Here is an 8,076-nt window from a genome sequence, read left to right as displayed (position 1 = left end):
CTGCCCTTGCAAGTCCCTCTGCCTGGAATTCTGCATGGTCATTTGCCTCATTTTCTGAAAGTCTTCATCCAAATGGCAGGCCTACCGTGAAACCCTATGTAAAATTATAAATAGCTACTGCCCTGGGCCTGTGGAATCCTATCTCTCACTCTCTGTATATTTTCCCATGTGTATTTTCCCGTGGGACCTAACAATTTTTGATATAATACATAATGTACTCTTTAATTATTGTACTTGCTGTTTATCTGTCTTCTCTACTGGAACGTAAGCTTATCGGCACTAAATGCACATTAAGTGCCATACAGATTTGTCAATGAAACAAATTTGATGATGAATGAATGAAAAGGTGGTCATAGTTAGTAACCCCAAGGAATGAGTGCAGCTAGTTTTTAACCTCAGGAAGTTGTCCATGGAAGTATATGAAATGTATTACGATTGGGCACATCTGTTTTTTGGCATGTAGATATAAGTATTTAAAATTTTAGGAAGCTAAATTTGCCTTCCCATAAATCACCAGCATTAAAACATAAATTGGAAAGCAATGAGTATTACCACTTTTATTGTGGAATTCTCATGCCAGCACAATACCCACACATCCTTTCTCTTTTGGCCTTCAAGGCCCCCAAAAGGAACAGTATAGAAAAATTATATACAGGCAAATTTTGTTTTCAGAACGCTTCATCCTCCCTGTCTGCTCAGCACATCCTTGAAAATTTTCTTCTCCCAGAGGATCACTCCACCGAAGCCTTGTAACCTTGGGATAACTCAGAGAAATGCATTGAGGTGAGTGGTAGGAAGGACTCTTCCACGGGGGCTGTGCACACCATCAGCACCTAAACTGTTGTCCACGACACCTGCATCAGGATTCCTGGGACTCTAGCCATTCCTAGAATCCCTGGATGTTTGTATTTTAGCTTGTTTCTGGTATGTTTCTTAAATCGCTCTGATTTAAGAACCACTGTTTTAGTTTAGACTTTTCCTGATCTTTCTCCCAGGTTCAAATTTGCCCTTCCCAATTCTCACTTCCTTGTGCCTGATGCTCTGCCAAGGCTAATCTTCTGAGAGATGTTTAGGCAATAATTATGGATAGTATTTTAATGTGTTAACTCCCAAGATCCCCTGTCCATAATTGCATTCAAAACCTTTCCACAAACGTGAAAACTCGCTAACTTGGTAGCCAACTCGAGGGACTGTCTGTCCTCCAGCAGCCTCACAGGGGAGAGGATTTGTGAAAGCTCTCTCCCACTCAAGGCAATTCTTGTTCTTTAATGTCCTGCTCTGGGTGTGAGGCTGAGGGGAAGGATGCTTCTCTCTGTGGGAAATAGTTCTTCTTTCCAGTGTCTTCTCATTTAAGTCATGTATTTAGAAATAAAAACCATGTTCTTGTATATCCTGTTTATATTTTATTTTACCACCTTCCAGTTTGATTGAGACAAAACCAGGAGAACCTTAGTTAGAGCAGCATAAATTAAATTTGAACTTGATCCTTAATATTTGCTGGGTTACATCATATACTGACATGGGTAGGTACTTCTGGTATTTATTAGAATAAAGTGATTCTGAGAATTCCAATAGTCTTATTTATGTAGCATTCCACTAAATACCAGGTGTTTTTAAAGCAAGGCTCCAATATAAATATAGACGATTCTCATTATTCAGGGTAGCTATGTTCTATAAAGTTGCCGTGAACACTGAATTAGTCAACAGTGAAGCATTGCTTCTAGGGAAAATACAAAGTTAGGTTCGGGCAAGCCTTCGGTCACAGTGTTTTCGTCAGCTGATCAATACATTACCTTATTTACATATTTTTCTGTTTAAAGACAACTTATTCAATAATGTCATGGCCGCCCACACTATAATTAATGCCTCCTTGATATATAACACAGAAGACACATCACAGCTTTCCTGCACTTGGGACCAGCACTTGAGAACTATGCTTGGGGGCTGTTTTAAACAGTGAAATTGGGGAAAAAAAAGGCACAAAATGAGAAAAACATGGCACATAACACTTTTCTGAGGATATTTGAAGGATCATTATAATCATAGCAGAACATAAGCTTTACAATTTAGCACTTTTACTGTATCAAAATATTAGATAACATATATGGTTAGTGAAATAGCAAATTAAAAGTTTCACTAATTCCTCTCTGTCACTCCCATAGCACTTTGCACCAATCTCCATTTTACAATATACTACGTGGGACCGTAATGATATGCTCACATGTCCTACTGTCCCACCACAATAGGAGTGCCTCAATGGCTAGGACCCCATGGTACTCACTTTTGCATTGTCTAGTACAGTGCCTGACTCATAGGAGGTACTCAGTGCAAGCTGAATGGATTTGTAAATGAATGGCTGGATAAATGGATTAATGACTGAATGAGGTTTGTCTACCATTATATATATATATATGAGGTCTTAAAGAGTGAGAGTGGGTTGAATGTTTCTTATTTGTACTGTTTGTATATTTAACACGTATCTCTTGAGTAACTGCTCTGAGCCAGCCATTGCACTAGGCAGAGGAGGTAACAAAGTGCAAAAAATTTTAAAAAGTACCTGTCATGGGGCGCCTGGGTGGCTCAGTCGTTAAGCATCTGCCTTCAGCTCAGGTCATGATCTTGGGGTCCTGGGATCGAGCCCTGCATGGGGCTCCCTGCTCCGTGGGAGGCCTGCTTCTTCCTCTCCCACTCCCCCTGCTTGTGCTCCCTCTCTCGCTGTGTCTCTCTCTGTCAAATAAATAAATAAAATCTTTAAAAAAAAAAAGTACCTGTCATATGAAAATTAGTATTTTAATATCTTCAGTGGAGGAGAGGACGCTAAATAACACATAAATGACTTCAAATAGTAAATAGTGTAATGGAGGAAAAAAACCCAACAAGGTCATGTGGGCAGCGTGACTGGGCTGGGGTGAGGGGGTTCCCTGAGTGGGACATTCGAACCAAGACCTGAATCGTGATAGAGAATCTGTCTTGCAAAAATCAGAAGGTCCATTGCCTCAGCCCAGAACTAACAGACCTCACTTACGCTCACACTTCCCGGCTAGTACTGGACACATGGCCTCAACTGACTACAAAGGTGCTAGGTAGTAGTAGAGTCTCCTTTGTGCCCAAGAACAATGGGAAGTCAGGTCACGGTGAACCAGCAATGTCTATCCAGCGGCTCAAAGAAAAGGGAATGGCTAAACAATGGCTTTACTGTCGGAAAAGACAATCAATATTGAGTATTTAGTATGGCTAAAGGAACATTGGTCTAAACAGAGGGATCACAAGTGGTTGCACGTTAAAGGGACAGAAAAGGCTGGTGCATGGCTGGGACATGATGACTGAAATGCAGTGCGGTACGATATGGGAAGCTAGACGATAAAAAGCACAATGTGGGCCAAGCCAGGGAGTATGGATTTTACTCTAAATGCAGTGGGATGCTTTTATCGTTTTAGGTTTTAGGAAGGGGAGACAGGTAATCTGATTAAAATTTTTAAAGTATCTCTTTGGCTGTTGTGTGCAGAATAGATTTTAAAGGGGAGAAGCATAAAGGTGGGAAGACAGTCAGGGGGTTCTGCACTAGGCTAGATGACAGAGGGTGGTTACTAGGCCTTGGAGAGGGCATCAAAGAGGATGAAAGATAGTTAGCTAATGTGGAACAGAGGATGAAAGATAGTTAGCTAATGTGGAACAGATAGAACTTTGTGGTAAACTGGATGTGAGCGGTTAGATATAGATAGTGCTCATTCATAGACAGAGTTGGCCCCTTGCTTTTCTTCCCATTCTTTTTTTCATCCATAAAGATGCCAGAATATATGCAATACTATGCTCTTCATGGCAAAAGTTTTATGAATTGTATGAAATAAAGTAGATGAGACATGATGAGGCAGTAGCAAAGAATTTTAAGCTTGAAAGTGAAATAGTTTGCTAGTCCTGGCCAAGCCAACTGTTATCTTTAAAAAATACAGCATATTCTTGAGTTGGGATTTAAAAATATACCTTGTGATTCAGAGTACACAACTGCAGAGGATGAGTTGGTATTGAAAGTTTTCTAGAAATTAGTTTATGATCGCCTGATGTAGTCCAAGTATTAGAGTAGCAATTAAATTTTATAAATCTCTGCATTCATTGTCAATGCCAATTACATGCTACAAATGCAATTTCCTCGTTCACTACAATCACTGGTGGCTTTGTAATTACATTTTAAGAGCAACGTTCTTAACCTTATTTTTAGAAATGTTAACTGCAGTCTTCTATCCTTTTACATTTTGTACAGAAACATCGAGGTTATTTTTACATAACATTTTTTAAATGTTCAAAGCTTTTAGTGAATGGAGATGTTGGCAAAAATGAAATGTAAGCATTGGCGTTTGAGATATAACGAGGTTTGCATTTGTGTTACGTTCTAGGCAAGAATGAAGCACAACAGAACGGGCTATTTGGCGTCTGAGCCACAAATATTCAAGACTAGACTGAAGTTGAGCTACTGAAATATCTATTCTGTTGTACAATGTGACTGGACATGTTTAATGAGCAAAAGCAGCTGAGTCACGTCTTCCATGAGGTCGAGCACCAGAGCAAAGCAGCTGTATGGTGTGATCACAAGGCAAGGCTCACAAGAAGTGGCAGCTTGTGATATTTTATCTATTTTTCCACATTTTATTTTTTTATTTTTATTTTTTAAAGATATTATTTATTTATTTGAGAGAGAGAGAATGAGAGACAGAGAGCACAAGAGGGAAGAGGGCAGAGGGAGAAGCAGACCCCCTGCTGAGCAGGGAGCCCGATGTGGGACTCGATCCCAGGACTCCAGGATCATGACCTGAGCTGAAGGCAGTCGCTTAACCAACTGAGCCACCCAGGCGCCCTTTCCATATTTTAAACAAGGATTCCTCCAGTTCTAGATCTTTCTATATACATTTTCCTGATGCATATGATGCACAATTTGCAGAAACCACTCCAGGAACATAGAGATGGTCCCAGACTGATCCAGAGACCCACTAACCTGTCTTGCTCTTTGCTTGTGAGACCTGGCTCATTCTTCAAGTGAGCAGGAATCATTCCAGTAAAGGGACATGTTACTGCCCTAGCTGCCTCGCTGGTACTGGTGAGCCTAGGCTGCCTTCAGTAACACTGCCAGTGGGAGAAAAATTTTTTTTTGGGTGGGGGGGAGGATATAGTGAGGATCTAAAGGGATTTACCAAGATAAAAGATACAGTGGCTAGAGAAATGGAATGCCAACAATGAAGAGGAAAAGAAAATTAGGGAAAGGGGACGTTCCAAGTTCGGAGGATTTTGTCTTGGTTCTTTTGAGAAATGATTTTGCAGCTTTGGGTGGGAGATTTTATATCTTGCTCTTTTTTAGATTTGGAATGTGTCTCTCTGTGAGGTAAGGACTTACTGTAAATGCATACATCGATTTCTCCTCTTTTTGCTAAGAAAATTGCCATTAAACGTGCTGTTGCTGGTCCCTTATTTTGAGCCAAGTAAATGTTTAAATATTTTTAAAATAAACACGTTTCAGCTGACTGCTGGATGAGATTCATTCCAGCCAGGAGGAACTCAGTGGGACTGTTCAAGGAGATCTGGTTACTATCCCCATGATTTATGCTTGTGGTGGAAATTGCACTATTTACACGAAGGGCATGGTTTGGGGGGCAACGGCAAGGCCCGACTGAAGTGGGAATTTGCACAGTCAATGCCCACTAATGAAAATAGCTACAGTTCAGTGCCCTTTCCAAAAGCATAATTAGGCCCTTCAAATGACATGTTATTTTCACATTTTTACTCTTACACTGCAAACTTTTTCTTGCCGTCCAATGTCTGCATTATTACTTTGCAAAAATAATTAAGCAACATAACACTAAGCTACTAGGTAACTTCTGAAAAAATGTATCTTGGTTTTTCTTTTGTAAGCTTTACCAATGGGGGAAAATCATATTTTCTTGATAAGTTATATATATATATATATATATATTTTTTTTTTTTAAATGGTCTGTGAGTTATCTGTATAGTGTCTGAGTAACATTGTAGAACCGCCATTTCTTGGTATTCTAAACACTTGAATGATTTCCATGTGGGTGGAGGAGAAAGGACAGACCAAAAATTACACTGAAAATACAGCAGTGTGAAGGTCCTTGTGGGTGTCCTCATCTAAGTGATGAGTGATCCAGTGGGAAATCTCTGACCCTGGGTTTGCTAGGTTTCTACTTGTTCTTTGTTCTTGCCCTCCAAGTTCAAAAGTTCTCTAATTTGTTTGGGAAGCAGAACATCCTGGAAGTCAAGGTACTCTTCATGTCACATGATAAAACACAGATATATTTATTCCAATCCAAAAAACTGATTTAGCACAAATAGACTTATGTATCTGTATCTAGATACAGATAACCAAAGAGAGATATGAATATTTATGTGTTGATTTTATGTATTTTTCAAGAATATGCAGTGTTGGTGTTGTAAGTCACACTCCCTGGATCTTTTACTTATAAATAAAACAAAGCTGCTTCCTGGTTTCCAGTTAGGGCTGTTTCCATCTTTTCCTGTTAGTATTTGTTTGCTACTTGTTTGCTCACTTCTGTCCTAGCAGATAAGATGCAAATGCTGATGTTTTAAGAGAAAGTCATGAGAGAAAAATCCAAAATTTCAAAGATTCTATCCACTTATTTGAGATTTTTCTGAGAGCTGAGAAAATTCCATTATTTGATATTAGCAGTGAAGACACTGGTCCAGCTCAGAGTCCAGCAAAAATAGATTGGAGCATAGCTTGAGAACTGTTCTCCTAATTTGACGTTGAAAACCCACTACAATATCTAACTGCTGCTCAGAAGATGGAGGGTATTATCACAGGCCACGGTTAACTGGAAGGCAGCTTCCTTTTTCAAAAAATCTTTGTGAGTTCTATGTGCCAGGCACTGAATGAAGCCCTTTGCTCGTATTATTTTTAATTTTCAAAACTCTAAGAAGCAGATAATATCATGTATTCATTTATTAATACTTTTATACCAGGCACTATGCTATGCCCTGGGGATAGAACACGAACAAAACAAAGTCCCCGCTCTTGTACCAAGGCATGATTCTTTTTTTTTTTTAAGATTTTATTTATTTGTCAGAGAGAGAGAGCACAAGCTGGGGGAGCGGCAGGCAAAGTGAGAAGCAGGATCCCTGCTGACAGGGGTACAATTCTATGTTTAAATCTCTGCTCACACTTTTACAAGTTCTGTGACCTTGGGCAGATTACATAACTTCTGTGCCACAGCCTCTTTATCTGTAAAGTGCAGATGATAACAGTTCCCACTTTAGGAGGTTGATATGAAGTGATATGATATGAAACTAATGACTTATTAGTTGTAAAGCTCTTAGAACAGTGCCTGGCAGATAGTAAGCATGATGTCGTGCATGTTCATTGTCAGGATCATTGTCGTTGTAAAATGCTTCCTCTGTGTCAGTCACTTTTTAAAACATGCAACACATACATGTAATGGTAATAAATGATATGAAGAAAAACTAGGTAAAAGAAATAGAGAAAGACTAAAAACATTTTTTACAGGTGGATGGAAGAAGCCTCATGGTGACAGTGACATTTGAACAGATACCTGACAGAAGTGAGAGACTAGATCATGGGGACCATGGAGGGAAGGAGTGGTCTGGGTGCAGGGAACTGCATGCACAAAGGACAGAGGTGGGAGTGTGTATCATGCGTTCAAAGAACAGCAAGGAAGGAGCACCAGGGTGGCTCAGTCAGTTAAGCATCTGCCTTCAGCTCAGGTCAAGATCTCAGGGTCTTGGGATCGAGTCCCACATTGGGCTCCCTGCTCAGCAGGCAGTCTGCTTCCACCACCCCACTCCCCACACCCCCGCTTCATCCACCCTCCACCCTGCTCTTTCTCTCTCTCTCAAATAAATAAATAAAATCTTAAAAAAAAAAAAAAACTAGCAAAGAAGCCAACAAAAGGGAGAAAAAAAGAGCGTGATGAGAGATGAGGACAGAAAGAGCAAGGATCATATTGTCACCAGCAAGACCCTCTACACTCAGGTCTAACTATCAGTTTTATTTCTTAGAAACTAACTAATGAATTTCTGGAACAGGAAAAGAAA

This window comes from Mirounga angustirostris, unplaced genomic scaffold (genome assembly GCF_029215605.1).
Source record: "Mirounga angustirostris isolate CCGP_5_RB_7025 unplaced genomic scaffold, mMirAng1.0.hap1 SCAF_7, whole genome shotgun sequence".
NCBI classification, from domain to species: Eukaryota; Metazoa; Chordata; class Mammalia; order Carnivora; family Phocidae; genus Mirounga; species Mirounga angustirostris.
This window is presented reverse-complemented; position numbering follows the sequence as displayed.